Consider the following 23,719-nt stretch of genomic DNA (forward strand, 5'->3'; position numbering starts at 1 on the left):
TCAAGGTTCATAATGCAGTATGCCAGCTAAGTTACTTTGGGGCCTAAGGCCAACAACAGCAATCCCCAAAGCAACTTGCCCTTCCCTAGCAGTAAAAAATACAATAACAATAAAATAACTATTTGCTGACCTCAAACCTCAAGTCTATCTAATGGTAGGGCCTGCCCTGGTAAGTCATTTGGGTTGCTAGTTATTGTTGCTGCTTGTATAGAAATATCAGAAATATATGCAGGAAACTTCAGATCTGAAATGACATTTCCCTCAATTACTATGAATGTGATGATGAAGAAGAAGAGTTTGGATTTGATACCCCACCTTTCACTCCCTTTAAGGAGTCTCAAAGCGGCTAACATTCTCCTTTCCCTTCCTCTCCCACAACAAACACTCTGTGAGGTGAGTGGGGCTGAGAGACTTCAAAGAAATGTGACTGGCCCAAGGTCACCCAGCAGCTGCATGTGGAGGAGCGGAGACGCAAACCCGGTTCCCCAGATTAGGAGTCTACCGCTCTTAACCACTACACCACACTGGCTCTGACATGTGATGCCATGTGTCACGAGGATCCCCTGCTCTGTCATGCGTTATCTCAAAAGTTGTATTTGCACGTTACATGTACCGAAAACAAATATAACAAGTTTGGCTTCCTCCTCCACCAGGCCTCCTGTTTCCCCTACCTGAAGAGGACAGGGAAATTCAGCCTGAAGTATGGCAGAGACATTGGAACAGACCTGGATCCTTAACACTGCAGCTTTCAAATAAACAAGATCCTTATTCAGATCTGGAGCCTGCAAAGTTCAGCTGGCAGATGAGTGTGATGCTAGCAAGTGGAATACTTGCCACTGAAATGTTCAGACATTGCAGTCTTTATGCACTCTTAGTTAGGAATATGTACAATTTATGTAAGTGCTGGAGATGGGGGTGGCATCACACAAAAGGTTGGGGGCAGAATTGTGCCTGCACAAAAAGGATGAATTACTCCTACAGGATCCCATGTCAGTGGCCTTGTACCATCCACATCATTAGTACAGCTGTTCAGCATAAGGGCTACTAAGGTCCAGTCCCAGCACCAGTGAAAGAAGACAAGTTGAGCTAGCACCAGTGACAGAACCTCCCCTTTGAACTGATAAGCTACTGGTTCAACACAGATATGGAACAATTTAATGTACAGAAGGAGTTTTCAAATTTTGGTTTGTAGCCTACCTTGGCTTCATCTGCAGTAGTAGCTTGGTGGATCACAAGTTTCATAGGCCTCTAGCTCTCCAGGTTTCACATGGTATAAAAAGGCACCAGTTGTTACTTGGGGTAATTAAGAAAGTCATTTCTAGTGTGCTGAATGCAAAAGGGGCTCCCTCGGGTCTTGTGCAGCAGGACCTTTAACAAAGGCTTCCTTTTGGATTGCTAATTAGGCAGTGGAGTTAAACTGGTGGTAAAACCAAAATAAATAAACCCTAAAGAATTCCAATTAAGCAGTGTGGCTAGAATCCTTTCTCATATTAACTGTTTGAGATTCTTGCTCTCTTGATTATTTGACAGTTCTCCTGTTGTCATGGAAGTCTTGCTGAGCAGAACAATTTCTACTTCTCTAATGTGAAAAAGTACCTTTTTAAAACCTTTTCATAAGACATATGGATATGCCTCTTCTGTTCTTTAACTCCCCCAACCCCATTTAAATGGCTTTTTTTTTTACAAAGTGGTTAGTCATGCTGCAAGGGGTACCTGTCTTCTCAATTTATATATAGCCAAAGTTTGTTTTTCACCCTCTTAAAATCACCCTGCATTTGAAAATATACATCATATAAATTAACATATGTACAAAATATATGTAAATTTGTGGTCATCATGGGCCTGTGCCTGACATCCCTTAAGTATTTCGCAATGCCCCCTGACTGCTAGAGAGAATTATCAGCTGATTTTTTTATTTTACTTTTGGAGACCCTTTGGGAAATGCTCAGCTTGCTGTTCACAGGAGTTGGGGGAAAACTGAACACCAATCATTACTTCTTCCTTTCCCTTCTACAGTATTTCTTTTGATGTGTAGGCTGAGTGAAGACCCCGCTGGGCCTTAGGTCTCACTTTTTTCCCTTCCCACTTCCTTGCATAGTTACTCAGCATGCCTTCAGGTACAGCCAGCTTCAGGGAGTTCATGCAGAGAAGGGAGCGGCCTCTGTGCTTTGCCCCAGGAAAGGGAGCTAACAGTTGATCCTGATAACATTACAATGACTTCACTGCTTGGCACAATCCAGCTGGGAAGCTGGGTGCCAGCAGCAATCATACTAACAGCAATTTTCCTCCAAGTGAGTGCAGAAAACATAATCCAAGAATTGCAGAGAGAAGGCACTTGAGGGGGCAGAGAGTCAGAGGAGACCTGTCATTTCTTCTCCTACCCAAATGCTTCTCTGTTCTCTACCTCCCAAGAGCTCTGGGTCTCCCAAAGCGTGCTGCAGATTACAGGCATGCCTTGTTCCAAGTTGTTATATATGTATTGTTTTCATTTATAACTGAGTCCCTGGAGGACAGCTGTGGGAGGTCACTCAAAACCTTTCACCTTTTGTACTCTTAAATTAGTTCAACCCAGCTCCTCTATCTTTGCATGGAAAAAGTCTACAGACATGGTGGCTGGGTCAAGGCTGTCCTGGCAAAAGTGGATAAACACATAGCTTGGCATAGAAACATATAATTTGTGCTAAATATCCTACTTCATAATTGGCTTTTTGTGCATTCAAAGCTTGCTTCCAACTTTTTTCCTTCTGCAGTAGTTCCCAAGCTGCAAAACCCTGCAAAAAGAGGATAGAGGTGAATTTACTCTCTCAAGTCACAAGGTTGCTTTTAAAAATGCTTTTACAGCCTCAACTCGTTCAAGATGCCCTTTGACTCACAGTGAACATTGTGCAATTAATTCCGAGAGACATGGAACGACAAGTCCTACACCTTAGCTCTTCTAGGGACATGTTTCCAAAGAGGCGCAGACACCTGATATGACCTTTATATTTTTGATGTCTTCTGTCGTGCCACACCATCAAATGAGCAGGTGCACTTACATGCCAGAGTATTTCATACTTTTCCTGAAGGGAGATAACCACATATAGTAAAATGCATGATAACTGCATTGTGTGAAGTGCAGGAAGTATCTGTTTCACGAAGATACATTTTGGGCATCCTTGTGGCAAAGGAAGAATTTGTGGCCCCATTCACACATTGCAGTAAATGTGTATCCTCTAACTGGAGAATACCTCATTGCAGATAATTTGTAATGTATGGATTGTAAATAGTATTTTATTGCCTTCCTTCACCATCTCTTTAGTATTCCAAAAAGTGCAATAGTGGGGGGTGCCTTCTCCAATGTGCAAACTACAGACTGTGAATATAACGCTGGCACTGTGACACAATCAGAATTTGTTTTAAAAGCAATCACAAAGCAAACATCCACATGACTTCTTAAAAACAAAAATTTTAAGTGTGGATAAATGTAAGTGCAAGTTCCATAAAAAGAGATATTTACAATGAAATATACTTCAAACTTTGCAAAACAGGCACGTTCCTGTTAGGAAATTCCCCCCTCCAGGAATCTAAGGGAAACCTAGTCTTTCACTGGTGAAGTTAGGGAATTTTTGGCTCTAGGCTTAAGGCCTTATCTCTTTCCTCTTTTAGATTGCATTTTGTATTACTTCTTTACTTTAAACTGTGGAAAGCCAGCTCTGCTGTATTTCCCAGTCCTCTGAGTCATTCTACTAAGTGCAGCCCTAGTTAAAATATGCAACTTGCCCTTAAGATCAGACTCTGTACCTGAGGACTAGTAAGTGGCCAATTTTTAAAAAGGGATCCGGAGGGGAGATCCTGGAAACGAGAGGCATGTAAGCTTAATGTCTGTTTTAGGAAAACTAGTGGAAAGCATTGTTAAAGATAAAATTGCTAGGCATACAGAAGAACAAGTCTTGCTCAAGAGGAACCAGCAACTCTAATAGAGTTCTTTGAGAATGTAAACAAACATAAAGACAGAGGTGATCCAGTTGACGTAGCATACTCGGACTTTCAAAAAGCTATTGACAAAGTACTTCACAAGAGACTCCTAAGTAAACTTAGTGTCATGGAATAAGATAACCAGTCCTTTTGTGGACCAGGAATCACAAGTGGGAATAGTGCTGCTGCATTTAGGTCCTGGTTTCGGGGTTCCCAGAGACATTTGACTGGCCACTGAACAGGATGCTGGACTAGATGGGCCACTGCTGGCCTAATCCAGCCGTGCTCTTATGTTCTTATCTGCCCCAGGACCTGTCCTGATGGCACCACTGCAGGCTCTCCTCCATAATGCCTCATTAAATTAATTCTGTTGCCTCATCTCTTAGATCGGTTTTTTTGGTTGCCACTGAAAATCCCCTGTCCTCCGAAGAAAGGCTTATTCAGGCATGAGAGAGTGGAACTCCCATAATCCTTCCATTGTAGTACTTGTTTGTTTTGGCATGCTTGGTGTACCCTGACCATTTTGACATCCCTGTGTGAATGAAGGTATCTTTAAATGTCTAGAAACTGCATTGCACAAGGCCAGCGTAGGCTAAAATAGAAGACTCAGGTGAATGTGCTTGCCAAGTCATTTGGGTTAAGAACCTTTTGTTCCTTAAGAAAACACAGGTTCTGCTTGGCTAGATTTTAGGCCTGCTTATTATTTGTTACACTGGCATTCCACCTTTCCTCCAAAGGTCAAAGCAATGTACATCTCTCCCCATCCAATTTTATCTGCGTAACAATCCTGTGAGGTGAGTTAGACTGAAAGATAGTGACTGGATAAAGTCACCAGGGAGTTTGATGGCTGAGTGGGAATTTAAACTTGAATCTCTCTAGTCCTAGTCTGACATCACCACTATCACCATATTTATGTTCTCAAAACTACTGAGACCAGGCTGTTATTCAAGAGTTGAAATCCTGAAACCAATAGCTTCATCTCACATCATTTTGCCGTTGCACAAACCAAAGTTGCTCCTTCCAATTTTTAGCAAGCCCTCTTAAGATTCCCTTGGGTGAGGGTGCAAGATGTGGGAAGGGCCTTTCAGATTTCCAGAAATTTGGCTAGCAAGTCCTAGACAGAAAGGACTTTATATGTGGTGATGGTTTCGTTCCCCTCAGAGAGTCATCTTCCAACTCTACAATTCTAATGCTTTCACCTGGCTGGAATGTGTCCTTGAACTGTGATGACGCCTCTTGCTTCCTCAGGTGTGTATGTGTATACAGAAACCTCTGCCACTTATCTGGATGGAATGCAGCCCACTGTACATGGTAGGACCCATTGGTCCACCGATTTTTGCCTCGACTGCTCTGCACCCAGTGTTTTGCCTCTGGCCCTGCCTACCACTCGCATGCACCCCCCAGAAAACTGACCATGAGTGAATGCGGAAGGTCCCCACCCCTGTTGGAATACAACACTGTACTGCACAAGATGGGCCAAAGGACTCAGTATAAGGAAGCTTCTGTTGCATCTTTAATTGAGTACTTTTCTCCCCCCATTGATTTAATTAATTGATTTATTATATTAAACATCTAACAAATAATTTTACTTTTGAATGCTGTGGGTTATGGTTTATAGTGCTGTTGGTTTTAACATTTTTTCTCTTATTGTTTTTCTTTCTTAATGCGACTTTCATTCACCACACAAGAGAGCATCAAGCTCCACACAATGTAAATTAAAAGAAACTCCCCTCTGCCTATTGATATCAGGCAGGCGTATGCCGTTTACTCAAGCTGCTGTGGATTTTGATCTCTTCGAGTATTCTGGTATGTTTAAACGTGTTGCAATCCCCCCCCCCATTTCGTGGTTTTATCTTTTTTTTGCAAACCGCGCTGCAAGCGGCGTATAAATCGCGCGAAAAACAAACGAATGCAAAATAGAGAGTCGCGCCTCCCTCCTCTTCGGGGCGAGGAAGAGCTCGCGTGTGGGGCCTCCTCCCGGCCAGGAAGATGTGCAGAGACACGCCGCTCGGAGACGAACTGCAACCGGCAAGGGCGGGAGGAGGAGAAAAAGAGGTGGGGGTGGGAGTAAGAGAGAGCGCGCGCGAGAGAGAGAGAATTGCTAACTGCAGGCAGGCGGGATCTGGCTCGGCTGGAAAGGTGCCCTGAGCAAAAACCCAGCGCGAGCGGGCAGGTGATGACAACATCGCCGCGCTATTTATGGCGCGTTGTGACAATCGCGGCCTTATATGGGCAAGGCGAGGGAGACCGGCGGGACGCGCGCTCTCGCCCTCGCTCTGGGAAGAGGGAGGCGCCTCGAGGGAGAGAGGCGCGCGCGCGCTCCCGAGCCCCGCGCCTGTCCGGCCTGAGAGAAAACCCACTGACCTCGTTTCCTTGGGAAAATCCCTCTCAAATCCAGCTGCGACGAGAGGCGCCCACCTGACTCACACACTGAGTGTGCCGGATTTACGTATAAGCTAAACAAGCCTTCGGGCCCCACTCTCTTGGGGCTCCCCCCCCCGAAAATTAAAGGGGGGAAACCTGGATGTACATTTCCAAAATATAAGATTAAAAAAAAACAAATAAAATAAAACCTACATACAGCAACAGTGGCAAATGGCTTTAGATACCTATTAGGTCCATAAATTACCATATAGCATATGTTCAACACAAAAAAACCCAGTGACAATTTGTTGTTGACAAAGGACAGCTGGACATATAAAGGGCCCCATTGCCTTCAGTAGCTCAGGGCCTCATCAAACCTAAATCTGGCCCTGCTCAGCGACCCACCCTGTGATCACCTTTCCCCCTACCTGGCCGCAAAGCACCACCGGATGCACTGGCTTCCTTGATGCAACTGGAGGCAGGGGTGGGGTGGGGTAGATCACCCTCTCCTTGAGGGAGAAAGAGGCTTTGCCAGAAAATATTATTTTAAAAACCCTTAGGCCCAGATCTGGTTGCCATCAGAGATTACAACACAAAGCAAGGAAGCTGTACTTTGCTTGCACTAATGACTGCCGAAGGGAAGGGTGAGGAAGAGGCATAGATCAGCCACATGCTCGCCCAGAGGTGGGCAAGGGTGGCCCTCCAGATGTTGAGGGATGCCAACTCCCATCAGACCCAGCCAGCATGGCCATTGGTCAGGGATGATGGGAGCTGTAGCCAACAATGTCTGTATGGGGCAGCGGTTATGGTACTCGAGTTTCAAGAGTTGTTGTCTGCCCTCCTAGTAACCCACCCAAGAACATCACAGCTCTTCGGAAAGTTTAATTTCCTAAAAGGCTGGAAGGATCGCGCAACCCCTGCTCTGTGTTTCTGGCTTTCTCAAAGTGGGTGGAGTGGGGCTGATTGGATTCCCTCAGTGGCAAGCGAAAGGCGTTTTGCATATGCTCAGAGACAGGCATATGTGCGGCATGATGGGAAAGCGCCCAACTCATTTGAGAGTAGAAGTAAGTTGTCCTCTCTCAGCATCCCATCTGTAATGGGGATGATGACCCGTCTAATTTACAGGGTTGTTAAAAGATTGCAGCATAAAGATACTTAATAGTTTCCAGGTTTGAGTCCTGGCATGAAAACATATTTAGGGACAAAGCCCCAGTTCAATATAGTGTTGCAATCCATTGATGTCAGCGGGATTAACAACAAAGCCAATAGGGTCAAGAAGCCAGTTGGAAAGTCCAGCTCTTGGAATATAATGACTACTATTTCTAAACACTCCCACCTCCCTCCGAATTTTTACCATTTACTTTTTTGGGAGATAACTGGCAAGACTCCTAGAGCTGAAAGGAGGTAGAAGGTTAGCAAGTCAAACCACTCTTCCCTGAAGTCCTTTTGTATTGGGGCTCCCAACGATTGAATAACACAATTCAAAAGACTATTGCTGTTAGCCTGCCATAGCAAAGCAAAACAGCCTTAATAGCTAACACATTTTTAGTAGTATGAGATTTTGTAGACAAGGTCTTGCTTCATCAGATGCAATTAATGAAGTGGAATCTTGCCTGCAAGAGCAATTCCACAAGAAATTTCATGTCATATGTTTCTAAACATGTTTCCTCAAAAGTAAGCCTCTCTCGGTTCAGGTTTAAGTAGAAGCTCCATTTTGAAAGCTGGGGAACCTGAAGAATTTGCTAGTAGTTGTTGTTTTTAAGTCAAAACACTGTCGTATTTAAGGGTAAAGACTTTCTATTGGGCAATAATGAAGAGTACTGCTTATAGAAGCCCAAAGTTATTGTAAAAGTACCACAAGCACATAGCTTCATTAACATATAAGCTGTATTTTAAAAAACACCATAGTACTAAGCCTTAACTTGTTAGAAAATCCCTTCCTGGTCATAAATACGACAATCACTTAAAGCCTGAGCATGAAGCTTACTAGAGGTCTGGAAGAGGTATAAAAAAGTGATCGAAAAAGGCATTCCAGGGTGGCTGTCTCCAACTGATATTATCAAAAGTAAGAGAATAAACATGATTGATGAAAGATGCACATATGAGGACCTTTTAGTGAAGACAGAAGCAGGATGGAAGGTGAAGCCCTATGAGCAGCTGAAAGATAGAATAAAAGAGTGGCTGCTCTACCACCAGATTAATGCTTTATGGGGCGAGCATAAGAGAGTGGGTTTTAGTGGGAAGAAATCAAGGTTCCAGGTGGAAATTTTGGAGAGTAATGAAAAACTTCTCTCCAAAATGTACAAACATTTACTGGAGTGGGACACTAAGGAGGATTTGATGAAGGGAGCGTTGGTGAAATGGGAAAAAGACCTGGGACATAATATAGAGTATAAAAACTGGCAGATATTATGGACAAAAGGTGTAAAATTCACAGCATGCGTAGCTCTACGTGAAAACCTAGAGAAAATGGTATATCGCTGGTATTTGACCCCAGTAAAGTTAAGAAAGATGTATAATAATGTTGATAACACCTGTTGGAGATGTAGGGACAGGGTCGGGACCTTTTTCCATATCTGGTGGACCTGTGATGTGGTGAAGGAATTCTGGAACCAAATATATGACGAATTGAAAAAAATTTTGAGATATAATTTTCTTAAAACCCCTGAGTTGTTTCTTTTAGGAATGATTGGTAAAGAAATAAAGAAAATAGATCAAACCTTTGTTCAATATGCTATGGCAGCGGCAAGAATTCTAATTGCACAAAAATGGAAATCTCCTGATGTGCCCACGGTTGGAGAGTGGCAAATGAGGCTATACCAATACATTGAATTAGCGAGATTAACCCAAAAAATAAGACAAAATAACACAGTTAAACTCAAAGACGAATGGAACAAATTTCTAATTTATTTTGAAAGCAGCCAGGGATTAAATAATTTATCAATCGACGATAACTAAAAGCATCGACGTATAGTGTTTTAGTAATACTGCGAATTAATGTAAGATTAGGTATTTCCAAAACCGAGTTGGACGGAAGTTTTGTATCTGTAATATTGGATGTTTTTTTTTTTTCTTCCTCTTTTTCTTTTTTCTTTGTTCTTTCTATGATGGAAACTTTTGTACGTGTATATATCTGAATAATGATGTAAGGAGTGTATCTTTTCTAAATAAAGAACTAAAAAAAAAAAAAAAAATAAAGCCTGAGCATGAAGCAAAGCACATCCATCAGTTCTCTCTGAGCCCCCCTCCAAATACTAATTAGGGCACAAGTCCATTGCCAATTGACAACTAAAACTCAACCTGCTCTGCTCCTGTTCTTTTAACAGTTTGGCATGCAGAAATCAACAAAGGATTTTCTGAGCCTGGCTCTAAAAACACTTATTGCCTGCTAATTGCTGCAGATCCCACTGCTGTTAAAGCTAGCAAGGCCAGCTCAAAACCAGGCAGCCCTACAAGTGCATCCCACCCAGTGTTTTGCCTTGAGTTGCAGAGCATATGAAGGAAAGGTTTTTTTAAGGGGTGGTCCTGTTTGAAGCTGTGTGAACACATTCTGGATATGCAAGAATGAATGCCTGTGTGGCTTTGTCTATGTTATCTCGGCTCAAGCAGCTCTGCAGCTGGGCAGCCACAGATCCAGTTTCCTTTTGTGTCCCCGCAGAGATGTTTACATTTAAGCTAAGGTCTGGTCAGGTAGCTTCTACATTACTCATCTGCCAGTTATGATTATGCTCCTGCAACCTTGAAATAGTATATAAACCTTGCTTCCAGCTAGTGGGGAGAGATGACAGACATCACTGCTTTTGTATACCTCTACGGGCCTTTGCTGCTCTCATCCCACAGCTGTGAAGCACAACCTTTCAAAGCATGCAGAAAAAATAAGTAGACTAATAGACTAACCAAATGTTTTAAAAATGGCATCAGTGTGAGAGAAAGAATCCAAGACACTGAGTGCTGAAGCCCATGGTAATATATACTGTATAATTAATGTCCTACTTGACATTTGGTGTTCCAGCACCTACAGCAGAGCTTAAGAAAAAAGAAATGATGTAAAAGGGTTTCTCTGAATCTCTTAAGAGTGGTTTGGAACCACTGATGTATGTCACTGAACAATAAAGAGAAAGACTTCTGTGATTGGACAGCAAGTTGCTGTTGTGGCGCCCTCCTTGTGGAATGCCCTCCCTTCAGATGTCAAGGAGATAAATAACTATGCAACTTGTACAAGACATCTGAAGGCGGATCTGTATGGGAAAGTTTTTAATGTTTGGTGTTTTATTATGTTTTTGTATGTGTTAGGAGACACCCAGAGTAGCTGGGGCAACCCAGTCAGATGGGCAGGGTATTAACAACAACAATCTCCTTTTGCAGCAGCTGAAGTACAAAAAGCCACCACTACTCTTAGCAGTACAATCTCAGGACTCAGCTATTGTGATGTGAAATGCATCTTTGCAAATAACATCAGCTGCAGAGGGCTGATAGATAATTAAGATGAACAGAGCACAGAGTGGGGTGGTAAGTGTTAAATTCATCCATGGTGCTTGCTCTGAGATCCTGTTAATTATTAGTTCAGGTGGAATTGACGGAACAGCTGATGGAATTCACTTTTTTATTTTAAAGCTTGCATGTTAAACGTAGTGCTGCATTCAACGTCATGCCTCTTTCGGCCCTTACACATGTTTGGCGCTGGAAGCAAAATCTCAAAATAACCCCCTTCCCACTCATTCATTTTAATGAACCCAACCATGGAGGCTCGCTGCAGGAAAAGGGTGGAAGACTCTTCTGAAATACTCCAGAGCAATTGCTTGAGCCCCACCCTTCCCAGAGCAAGATGCCAAGGTTGCCTCTAGCTACTTTGTAGGAGGGCTTCTCCACACAAGCCCAGCACATGCAAACAGAGCAGACAATGCCATTTCTGGTTCCCACTGCTTTAGGTTGGGTTTTGTTGTCCTAGCGGAGTAACTTTAAACCAGGGTTCCCATCCCTGAAATAATATCTGCTGCCCCCTCCCCATATTTGGTGGTGCTGATGTTGAGGGCAGCAGGAACATGAGGAAGAGTATCTGAAACTGCAGCCAATCCCATCCAGTTCTGTGGCTCAAGAATTGTCATGGGGCCCCAGTTCCTTTTTATTCCCAACCTTCACAGAAGACATTTCCTCCCCTGCTTCTCCCCAGTGTCTCTTCTTACTGCTGTTGCTTTAGTTTAATTTTCATTTTGTTGCCAGGAGGTTAGGGGGATGTCAGAGTCAACATCTGCAATGGAGATAACATTCCTGCCTAATTAGTGGACTGTGAGCAGAAAGGACTTCCTGTCCCCTCCCCCGCCCCTTAAAGGACAGCAAAACCAGCTTACACTAGAGAAGGAAGGTCCACTCTCCAGCTTGGTGATGTGTCCATCAATACACTCCAGGGAAACTTCTTCTTTCTTTTTTTTTGCAGGGTCTCTTGTTTCCCACAGTCTGAGTTCATCCTCCTACCGCAAAGTTAGCAGTTGCTACTTGGAAACATATTTGGAGACTTAAGGCAATTTTAAGTGTCTTGGAACACCAGAAATGCTTTGAAGCTTTTTCCAATTCTTCTCTGTTATAGATACCCAGGCAAGGACTTTCCAGACACGCAAGGCATACCATGCAGGGGTGTTGCTAGATACTTATAAAGACTCTGGGGACCTAAAATGTGCCTATGCTAATATAGAGGTGTAAGTATAGTCTGACTTTCCAAGGAGAAGAGCAAACCCTGGTTCTTTCTACCAGGGTTTGCTCTAAGCTAAGAGGTGCCAGCAGGATTTTCTGGGCCTGGTCAGCAGGACGTCTTGCAAAGCACAAAGCCAGTGAGACCCCAGCTAGCCATGAACATAATTTACAGAAGCTCCAAATCCACACACAGCAGCAGTCTTTGCCAACCTGGTGCCTCTCCAGAAGTTTTGGACAACTACTCCCAAACTGGATACGGTAGTTTCATTAGAAATGGATAGGACAATAAGAAAACGGACTCAAAAGAAGGTAGACTATCTTTGACTTTTTTCAATCTGGTGGGGAATTTAAAATTGACTGATGTTTGGCAATTTAGACACCCATTTGAAAGAGAATACACCCCTTATGCAAAGCCAAATCAATCTGCCAGAAGAATTGACTCAATATGGCTATCAAATGAGTTAATACTGAGAATAAAAAGAACTGAAATACAACCAAAGACTTTATCAGATCACAATCCAGTCTAAAAATTTAATAGTTGGCAGGAATCCTTAGGCTTAGTCAAATGGAGGTTACCTGAGCATTTCTCAGGCTGGCCCTTAAATCCACGTTTCCAGTTTCCCATTCCATTGCTCATTCCCGCTCAGCTAACAGCCAGACAAAAGTGTCTCCTCCTCCAATCTTGGTTTTGCAGAGCCCCTCCTTCCTTGTCTGTGTTCCCTCCATCCCTTTCTGTTGCACAATGACTCTTACCATCACAGAATCTCCTATGTGTTGTCTGTAGTTTTATGAACATTGTCTGTGTCACCGGTGAGTGCTGCTGTGAATCATGCATGACAGCATAGCTTCCATTGTTGCTAGGTTTGATTTCACTGCTAGGAAAGTGTAAGTGTCCCACTAACTTTACATCAGTGCCCGATAAGACCCAACATAGCGGCAGCAGCCATCTTAGCTGGACCATATGATTGCACTGAAAGATGTGTGATGTGGTCTGAAATGCAGGACAGGAATTGCTTGTCTGTAGCGGCTCCAACCTCATGAAATTTGCTTTTACTACTAAGAACGCCCTAACCTGATGTTTCAAAGCTACCTTTCTGGGCAGCGAAGATCCATGGTACAGCTGCTGCTGCCTGCAGAGCTTCACTAGTGTTGTGGTGAGGCAGTGCGGCATAGTGGTTAGAGTGCTGGATGAGGAACTGGGAGACCAGGGTTCAAAGCCTTACTCACCCATGAAACTCACAGGGAGACCTCACCCTAACCTTCCTGCTGTGAGGATAAAAAGAGGTGGAGAACCATCGTCAGTACCTTGAGTTCCTTGGAGGAACATTGGTATATGCATGTAATAAGGCCTCCCCCTGACATGACCCCCACAGCAAGCACCCTACTCTTGGTCCCTCCATGCATGAAGAATCACAAGTGAGTCAGTACTGGTGGTAGATAGCTCAGGGGCTGCAGGCCTTGGCCAGCATACCTGAAGGAGCCTCTCCACCCCCATTGTTCAGCCCAGACACTGAGGTCCAGTACTGAGGGCCTTTTGGCGATTCCCTCACTGCGAGAAGTGGTTACAGAGAACCAGGCAGAGGGCCTTCTCGGTAGTGGCACCCGCCCTGTGGAACGCCCTCCCATCAGATGTCAAGGAAATAAACAACTACCTGACTTTTAGAAGACATCTGAGGGCAGCCCTGTTTAGGGAAGTTTTTAATGTTTGAAGTTTTATTCTGTTTTTAATGTTCTCTTGAAAGCTGCCCAGAGTGGCTGGGGAAACCCAGCCAGATGGGTGGGGTAGAAACAACAACAACAACAACAACAACAACAACAACAACAACAACAACAACAACAACAACATGTAGCAGGCAGCTCAGGCCTACAACCCTTCATTGCTGCTTCCTGCTCAATAGTATCTGCTGCCAAAGGCAGTTGCCGCATGGTGCCCAATGGCAGGGCTGGGTCTGGCTCCCTGTGATATTTAAAACAGAACCCCTTCTCACCTGCACGGAAAATGTGTTGGCACTTCCAGGCCTAATGTTTCTGGAGCCAGCCATCCCCAGTCCTTTTTAGAATGGTAGAGCTGCAAGGGATTGCAAGAGTTATCTAATCCAGCCTCCTACAACACAGGAATCAAGGGAAGTCTAATAAATTGCTAGGGGCACCACAAAATATGCCTTTTACAGAAGGAAAACTGCCAATGCTCAAAACCTCCTCCTGCCCCAACGGGAAACTAGGCAAAACCAATGAAAGTCAGACAAACAAAGCCAGACCACCTCCCAAAAAAGAAAATTTGGTAACCCAAACGACGACAACAAACATTAAAAATAAAACTGGAAGGAGCAGGGCCCAGGGCAGACTTCAAGGGTGGTGTCTGAGGGTATTGTGGTGTCCACAGATGCCATGTTGGTGACCCCAGCTGTAAGCCATGCCACCCAACTCTTCTGGTTCTGCCTAGGCTTCTTAGCAGTCTCTTCCTGCTAGCATTGCCTTCCTCCCATGTCTCTCGCTCACAAGCATCTACTCTACTTGGAAGAAGCAAAGCTTGCATCTACACTACCAAAGCTCGAAACAAGTTAAAGTACTGTATGTCACTCTAAAAGGCTTGTGATTAGGGATTAATATCCCCAGGGAAAGAAGGAAAAACGTGGAGAGCTAGAGAGCATGTTGTGGATGCGGGGGGGGGGGGAGAGGCTTCCTGTCCATTGCCAAAAAGCTGTTTAATTATAAACACTGAACAATAGCTCTTCTTGTTTCTGGAGCTACTAAATCAGACACCTGCAGGGCTTGAAGGACGACAAGGACCTTCCTGCATGTGTGTCTGACTTTTGAAAGAAAGAAAGAAAGAAAAAACACCCAGCAGTTTACATTCTGGTTAATCTTCTTTGTTCCCTGCTGAGTTAACAGTGAAGCGGAATATTTCAGCCTCAGAGAGGAGGATGTGGTTACTCTGCCCTGCCTCTTTGGAGATGTAGTCTCATCTTTCAGACATGTTTCTCTAAGCAGCCAGGGGGGTGATTTTCTGCATTAACCCTGAGTGAGCTCTTAGCCTCCTGCAGAGCATAGTTTATCCAGCGTTAGTCACTGCCTTAGGGGGAGACGCTGAGATCCTCCCATGATGCTCAAAAAGTACTGCATAAGACTGCTGCAGGACAGATTTACTACCCAACTATTTAAGGTGCAATTAATTTCTACAGCACCCTCCTAGTTCAAAGTGTTTCGCAAACATCTGCCAGTTGGCACCGGCCATTACAACAGTTAAGCTTGCAAAATCATTTGTTGTCTACTCCCATCCCCAAATGCAACATGTTGTTTCTGATTAGTACAGTATTTGATACCTCCGTGTCTGAAGGTATTGTTTCAAACAGAAGGTCTATCTACCAGTGCTTTCCTTATCATCAAACCCCTGATGAGGGGTGTGAGCTTTTCTTACTTGAAACGTTTCTTCAGACTATATATGGTTTTGTTTTGATTTTTTTAAAAACACATATAAGATGTTGATAGACGGGGGGGGGGTTGTGGTGAAGAAAAGGATTTGAAAGGATTTGCAGGCGAAAGATGGCACAGATGTGTGCGGCAAAAGAGAATGGAATAGAGCAGGGATGAAGAATCTTGGGCCCTCCAGATGCTGCTGGACTGCAACTCCCATAATTCCTGTCCATTGGCCATTCAGGTTGTGGCTGATGGGCTTTGGAGTCCAAAAACACCTAGTGGATGACAGGTTCCCCACCTCTGGAAAAGAGGACCACCCTTTGGAAAGACAAAAGCCAGCCATTCTCAGACTCTTAACGCTAATGTTAATTGGAATAAGATGTGCCGGTGCCATTTACGTAACACACATATTTTGCATCATGTATACCAATACCTATATTGGGAATGTGCAATCTTGGCTTGTGTCTAGACTTAACCAGTGCTACAAAAACCTGTATGTGGGTCAAGCCTTTATTTCCCATGCAGAAGTAACTCCTGAACAGGGATTTCATTACATGCCAAGCATAAGCACTGGGGTGCCACAGGAACTTCTCGTAAATCCATTTCACCATATGCAAATTTAATACATGGCCTATGCCCAATCATTTGGCAAAACAAATCCAGGCAAGCACTCAGCAGCATCCTACAAATGAGAGGAGGTGCCTTCAGTAGCTGCAGGTCCATGGATCATATTGCAACCCCAATTAACCAGGTGCTTTCCAGACGAGTTTGGCTACAACTAGCATGGTCATGGTGGCTGCAGCTGATGGGAATTGTAGTCCAAAACATATAGAGGGCACCAGGCTGATGAAGGTGATGCACGGCGCTGCAGTTAATAATGTGTATTTAAATTGAATCCTCTCTCAAAATATTTTGGATGTGCTAGTCCACCAAGCAATTGGTCTTTCGGGGATACTAAATTCATTGGTTCTGAAGGACTGCCATCATAAGAGGAAACCAGTCTGTTAAGTTTCCATAGGTACAGTAAAACTTACCATAGCAATTCATTTTAGATTCTATATATAGACATACTGATGGCTGTGAACAAGGCCAATGGAAAGAACCAAAAATGCTGTGTTTGTTTTTGGTAGGTTTCCCCCTGCCCCCCCCCCCCAAATCAAGACTATATGACTACTTAGGTGTTATATGAACCTTCACTACACTAAAGAAGTTTCTAATCCTAGGTTAAATTGCTATGAACAGTGAGATCCTGCCCATAACACTCAGGGCTTTTCCACATTTACCTTTTGCCCTGCCATTTGCAGGCAGAGGTCAGAGCTTTAACGCTCTGTGTCTTGAGTATTGAGGGTTTTGTGGGGTTTTTTTGCAAAGAGCTTTCCCTGCAAAAACCTGCTCTTTAAAGCTGAATCAGAGCAAATGTCAATTTGGGTTTTCCACGGATTGTTGTTTGCTCCAACTGAACTTTAAAGAGTGGATTTTCACAGGGAAAGCTCTGGAGCAAAAAGAAGGGCGCTCGGACACAGAGCTTTAAATTGTGGACTGTGCCTGGAAAGAGCAGAGGAAAGGTAAGTGTTGATAAACCCTCAGATAGCAAGCTTCTAGAGCATAAATACTGTGTGGTGTCCAGCTTATAGGGGCAACTTGAACCTAGGCAATAACTAATCAAAACTTGGACAAGGCGGAGAAGAGCACTAGAAGAGAGATAGCTCAGACGGTAGAGCATGAGACTGAGAGTCATGGGCTTGAGCCCCACGCTGGGCAAAGATACCTGCATTGTAGGGGGTTGGACTAGATGACCCTGGGGGTCCCTTCAAATTCTACAATTCTATAATTCTAAATAGTCTTGTAAAGAGACTAACCACCAGCCAAGGACCATCCGAGATGGATATCCTATTAATAAGCTCATTGTGCTAGCCAGAGGCCATGACAGGTACATTATAAAGTTCCTAAAGGCAAACATAGCAATAACATAACAAATGTCAATAATATAAAGGAAGAAAAATCAAAAGTACCATCAGCTAGCTCAGCTTCAGATTTTAAACCCCAAGGCCTCCAAAACAATTGCTACCAATAACATCCTTCTAAGAGCAAACCCACTTCTCTTGAGTGCAGATCCTTACATAGCCAAAATAATACCATTAACACACACAAAGGGATGGATTGGCAGATTTGAAGGAACCTCAAGATTTGCAGAAATACAAAAAAGTTTTAAGGAGGGGGGGAGCTAATGGGGAGTAATCCCCAAGCAGCCCAGTGATGGCTAAGTATGCTGAGTGACCACAGAATGCCAACTCATTGTTTGGGGTGAGGGGATGGAATTAAATATCCTGGGGGAAGGCAGGGCTGGGTCTCTGGAACCCCCAATGGGAACAATCCACTCCGCAACATCTTGTTGCAGCTTGCTTTTCTTTTATGTGATTTCACAGCCGACGGCTCTAACCACTGGGCTGTACAATCTCAGGCATAGTCAGGTTAAAACACCAAGGCTGACGGTCAAGGTAAAAAATATATGTATATAAAAATAAGCAAGACAGGAACATTCTCCCGTCAGCTATTTTAGGAACAGGAGGTTTCGAAGTCAGTGGTGCAGTGGTACATAAATTGTGATCACTGAAGCAGAGCAAAGCGTTTTCTGCAAAAGAGGCACTGCCCTTTTTAGTAAGACAAGACTAAAACAACGCAAGCCGGACCTGCAACTAAATGTTGCGGTGCATCCCCAGTGCCTAAGAGGAGCGTTCCTGTTCCAAGGCTTCAGACAACCTGGAAAAGGAGCCTTACAGTACTTCTGCAGACTCTGAGGAGGAGAGAGAAGTTACAGAAGTGAGGAAGGTATAAAGAATGCCTTTCTCACACACCTCGCCCCACAGCCCTCCAAACCAAAAGAGGGCTAAAGGGTTGCTAGCCGCCTCAAACCTGAGTATTTTATAGGTATCCAAGTGGGATCTGTAACCAAGTGTTGCAGTGTGGCTGCCAGCCAGCCACGCCCCTTTCCAGGGCACTACATCCTATCCTATCCTCCCTCCTTGCTCATTTTCCATCCCCTCCCCAACGGTATGCCTGCATCTGGGCTCACTGAGAATACTGTCCCGATGATGCTGTTTTTAAGTCTGCCCCCCGCACTTACAATTCCCTTCCCCCTAAATATTTTTAGCACTTCTGCAAACCTCAGGGTTCCCCCAAACCTGCCAACACTTCTTTCTCAGAGGACCTCGTTGGCTCTGGGCCTGTCTGCACTGGTCACCTGAGATGGCTATTAGAGGGGGGTGATGACGTGTCTTAAGCTAAACTGGACAGAGAAGCAGCGCTGCAACTAAAAGGGGGTAGAGGGAAAACAGGACATCTTGAGAAACAGACTTACCCCTGTGTTTTCCATCCAAACCAGCAGGCAGTTTCCCGGGATGTATTTGCACAGTGTGTTGCTGTCTCCTGCCTCTCATTTAAGACTTCCCCACCCCCACCCCCTGGTTTCCAGAAACCTGAGGCCTTAGGCATGCACACAGGTATTTGTTTATCCGTGCACATCCAGCCCCACAAGTCACCCACCCTCCCTGTGCCATGGAAGTCTGAGGTCCATTGCAGGGTTGCACACAGTCCCCCCCCCCACTCACAAAGCTATAATTCTCGGCATCCTTAGCAAACGACAGTTTCCATGATTCTTTGTGGGGGAGCCATGTGCTTTAGATGCACTGCGTGCCAAGTGAACTTCTGCCGACATGCTGCTTTAAGTGCTTTCCTTCCCAGCAGTGCAGCATGACTACAAAGGCCTTTTCGGTGGTGGCCCCTCTGAGTTCCCCAAGAGGCTGCACCTGGCAACAATTTTACAAGTTTTTAGGTACCAGCCAGGCACTCTTAATCACCTGGGCATTTTTGTGTGTGTGTCGTTAATTGTTTCAATGTATATAGCTCTGAAAAAACTGAATTTGACCAAAGGGTGGCACATGTGAAGGCCAAAGAGCAGGCAAGCGCCCTTCTCTTGCTAGTAGTCATCAGCCAGGCCCCACAGCAATTCCCTTCTGCAGAGGCAAAAAGGGAGAGGCAATTAAGTCAGGGCTGGCTGCATAACAGTAGCATCTTTGCCCTTCTGCTTCTCTGACATTTTCAATTCATAACTCAAAAAGCATCCAAAGCCTCAAGAGATTTTAGGCCATTTTAAAAGCTGCTAGTGATTTGGAGAGGGCGAGAGGGAGGAGATGCATGTGGCTCTCTTTCTTCGCTGAAATACTCACAGTATTAGAAAGAATCAGCAATTGTGACTGTCACAAAGTGATGCACATATTAGGGGTTGCCAGTAAATCTCCAGCTTGTTGTACACGATACCACCCAGGCCCCAGAGCCGTGGAAGGAAGCGATAAAATAGCCAATTTTTTCAGGCTCTTAAATACACAATGCAAAGTCACAGTGCCTGCAGCTGTTTTTTCCTGTTCTGTGTTTATGGCAGGGCACTGAAGTTAACCACTGTAGAAAACATACCAGGCCTGCTCCCCCTCCCAGACTTTTCCTGCACGTCGCTGACAATGCCTCCCTTTGCTACAGGCAGGAAATGTGCCTGCTCCAACTATGCATAGCGCAAGCATGGAATTTGGCACCCGGGGCTGGAATTAAGTCTCGAGAAGCTAAGCTTCTATCCCTCATTGTCGCAGAGAACAGTTTCAAGCTGTGATGAAAACTCTTCAAATCTGAGACATGAAGCAGCATCAGGTCCCATGAATCATGGAGGCAGCCTTATTTAGATCCATTGAAGCACAAGCCCTGCTAGATCACACCAACAGCCAATCTGATCCAATAGCCTGATTCCAGAAGTGGCCAACTGGATGCCTTTGGGAATCCCACAAGCAGGATGTGAGTTCAGCACCTTTCCTGTTCATGTTCGCCAACACCTGGTATTCAGAAGCACGATGTCTCTGATGCTGGAAGTACTATGTAGTCAAGACTAGTAACCTTTATGCTCCATGAATTTGCCTATTCCCCTTTGCTTTAAGTTGGTAGCCAGCATACTTTATCTGCCCCCCCCAAAAAAGCCAGCATAGCCAGCATCACAGTTTGTGGCAACAGTAGTGGCAAGTGTCCCTTGAGACTGCTGTAGCAGATAGCAGGGAGGTCAGAGGTGGGCAGAACCAAAGCGAACTAATTCTTCTTTTCTCCCCATCCTCCTCCCTGCAGAGTTCTACAGGAGGCAATACAGAGACTAAAGAGGAGGAAGCTGACGCTAACGTCGCAGTCTGGACTGGTAGATGGAGGTGAGGGCAGACAGAGGCTGATGGGCCAGTACTCAAAAGGACCAGCCTCCACTGGGTAGCAAGTTCCATCCTTTAACTATGCCCCGTGTTGACAAAGCATTCCTCTTTGATCTTGTCCTACTATGCAGCACCACTGGACACACTATGAGAGAGGAAGAAGAACGACTGCTCACTTTCTCCAGATATCACCTCCAGGTTACCGATGGACAACCCTAAATCAGAAATAAGACAAGACCCTACTTTGGCTTTCAGTGTTTTGCAACAAGAGAGAGCGTTGTAGTTAGGTGGACATTGGAGGGAAAACTCTATGGAGGCAAGACACCATGGCTTGCATTTCATGCAGCCGTAATTGTCCCATCTGCACACGGATTTACACTTGTGCAATGGGATGTTCCTCTTCCCCCTGCACATAGACTCATCGAATTGTAGAGTTGGAAGGGACCCCAAGGGTTATCTAGTCCAAACCCCTAAAATGCAGGAATCTCAACTAAAAGCATCCATGACAGATGGCCATCCAACCTCTGCTTAGAAATCTCCAAGGAAGGAGAGTCCACCACCGAGTGTGGGAGTTCCTTCCACTGTCAAACAGCTCTTGCTGTCAGAAAGTTCTTCCTGACGTTTAGTGGGAATCTCCTTTCTTGTAATTTGATTCCATTGGTTCAAGTCCTACCCTCCAGAGCAGAGGAAAACAAGCTTGCACCATATTCCATGTGACAGACCTTTAGATATCTGTCTAGCCCCCTCCGCAAATCTGCTCCACAGGGTTGGGAGATCCCCCAGAATAGATTTACGAGGCATGCAAAGGGAAGGATGGTGGGGGGAGCTGATTTGCACAAGTGTAAATCCTCATGCTGACAGGACAGTTATTTAGCACTGTTCTTGATACAAGCCCATGCCCTTTCGAACCATTCCCAAGAATCCTTAATAACAAATACCTAACATTTTGTTTGAAGTTTCATCTACATAATTTGATCCCCATAGCAAAACCTCTATAGCAACAGTCAAGGACAAAATTAAGAGTCCGGCCTCCTCCCTCTTCCTGGCACCATTTCCTGAATCTGGCTGGGCAGCCTCCTTGAGGATGCTGGCAGGAACATTGCTGCCTGGGCATTTAGGTCTGTCTCAAAGAAAGAGAACTCCTTTAAACTCTTTCTGATTGCCTTGTGCTGTAAGGAAGTGGGCAAAACTCCCTCCTCTCCAAGAAACCCCTTCAGATCTTGACTCTGTAAATAGAGAAGAGGAGCATGCAAAGAGCCAAGAAAGTGTTATGTGCAAAAACCAAGGACAAAAAAATGTTAGCTTCATAAAAAATCTACATGTGTCTGCAACAGAAGCATCTATGAAGATAGCAGTGAGTGGTAACGAGCCTTTCATATATGGTTTTTCAGGGTCAAAGCTACTTCCTCATCCAAAGAGAAAAGATGGGTGTGGCAGGTGAAGAGGCTGGCCACATGAAGGAAGCAGGCAGCCACCCGTGTGGTTGAAAACAAGACACTTCTAAGGGAAGAGCAGAAGGGGAGAAGCTGGGAGGATTTACATTAAATCACGGGTGAAAACAGTTTTTTAAAAAAACAGCCACTATGATCTAAAGGTTAGAGTAGTTCCAGCCTAAAGGTATGAATTATTCACTCTGCTGTGTAACATTTCCCCCAATAAGGTTATGGCTTGAAATATGATTCCTTTTCAAATAGCTGAGGGCAGAACCATAAGGCAAAAAGGAAAACCAGACTGTGTCTTCTTTTAGCTGCTTCTTTTGAAACCTTTGCTCAGCAGCAGGCTGTTACGTCAAACTGAGTTCTAAGAAGCCCTAATAGCAATGGGCGGCTAGATCTAAAAGCTCAGCCCTTCCCAGGTTTGCAGGTGTTTTCAACACAGGTCTGGCATTCTATAAAACCATGTATAGGAGGCCCAACTGGTGCAGTGGTCCAACAGTGAACAAAATAATTTTTGCTATGCAGCAAAAAGAAATTTAATAGCTTTCTCTGGGACATATTGACAAGTAGCTAGCTCAGCATCCTATCTCTCCCATATCAGCCATTTGCATGTTTTAAGGAAGAAGTATTCCTATCCATCACGCTCTCTGCCTCTGGCAAGGATTAGCATCCCTGTTTAACAGGAAGCATGTAGCAGCCCCAGGCACTGAGAACTCCCAACTACTGCCAGCTCCCACATTTTGACTGTTTAACCTCTAGGGCCATACTCAACAGAAACAGAGACTGCTTGGTCCTTAGAAAAGAGTCACCGGTGCTTTTATTTTCTATGAATTTGGCATCCATGTTCCCAGCTGTGGTTATATTGTTTGCCAATGCACCACCCCCTTCCTGAAGATTTCAGAGATGATCTGCAAAGAAAGCATTTCATGTTCATCACTGAAAAACTTCAGGGCTGGCCTCTGTTAATGATGGTGGAATGGGCCATCTCAAGAAACAGGTGGGAAAATGTCATTAAAGTAGTGGTGGGGAACATGTGGGCCTCCAGATGTTCATAGAATCGTAGAGCTGGAAGGGACCCCAAGGGTCATCTAGTTCAACCCCCTGCAATGAAGGAATCTAAACTAAAGCATCCATGACAGATGGCCACCCAACCCCTGCTTAAAAATCTCCAAGGAAGGAGAGTCCACCACCGAGTGTGGGAGTTCCTTCCACTGTCAAACAGCTCTTACTGTCAGAAAGTTCTTCCTGGCATTTAGTCGGAATCTCTTTTCTTGTAACTTGAAGCCATTGGTTCAAGTCCTACCCTCTGGAGCAGGGGAAAACCAGTTTGCTTCATCTTGCTGGATAACAAACTCCCATCATCACTGATTCCTGGCCAAGCTGGTTCAGGCTGATGGGACTCCCCATCCCTGCACTACTTTTGTCATGAAGACTGGCATCACTGCAACAGGCTGCCTAAGTATCTTCTAGTTTGGTGAAGGACGGATGATCCCAAGACCCTCTTTGCCAACACTCCCCTGCTCAAACCCACAACCGCCCAAGCCAAGTGGAAGGGCTTCAGCTTTCCTGAAGAAGGGAAGAACCTTCTCTCTCAGCTCATGAAGAATTATCTACAAAAAAGGGAAT

General features: G+C 44.7%; 2 long non-coding RNA genes across 2 annotated transcripts; one reads left to right on the forward strand and one right to left on the reverse strand.

Annotated features, from left to right (window-relative positions):
• Window positions 1–381: 381 nt before the first annotated feature.
• On the reverse strand, window positions 382–16,751 carry LOC308596183. Its single transcript, XR_014012391.1, has 4 exons — window positions 12,583–16,751; window positions 9,519–11,566; window positions 6,747–8,288; window positions 382–2,771 (listed from the first exon to the last, which is right to left on the reverse strand). It is a non-coding gene; the product is annotated as an uncharacterized lncRNA (long non-coding RNA).
• On the forward strand, window positions 10,691–23,583 carry LOC308596185. The gene is made up of 3 exons (XR_014012393.1): window positions 10,691–10,827; window positions 11,753–12,315; window positions 19,862–23,583. It is a non-coding gene; the product is annotated as an uncharacterized lncRNA (long non-coding RNA).
• Window positions 23,584–23,719: the final 136 nt, after the last annotated feature.

Source organism: Podarcis bocagei (genome assembly GCF_964188305.1).
Source record: "Podarcis bocagei genome assembly, chromosome: 10".
Lineage (NCBI taxonomy): Eukaryota > Metazoa > Chordata > Lepidosauria > Squamata > Lacertidae > Podarcis > Podarcis bocagei.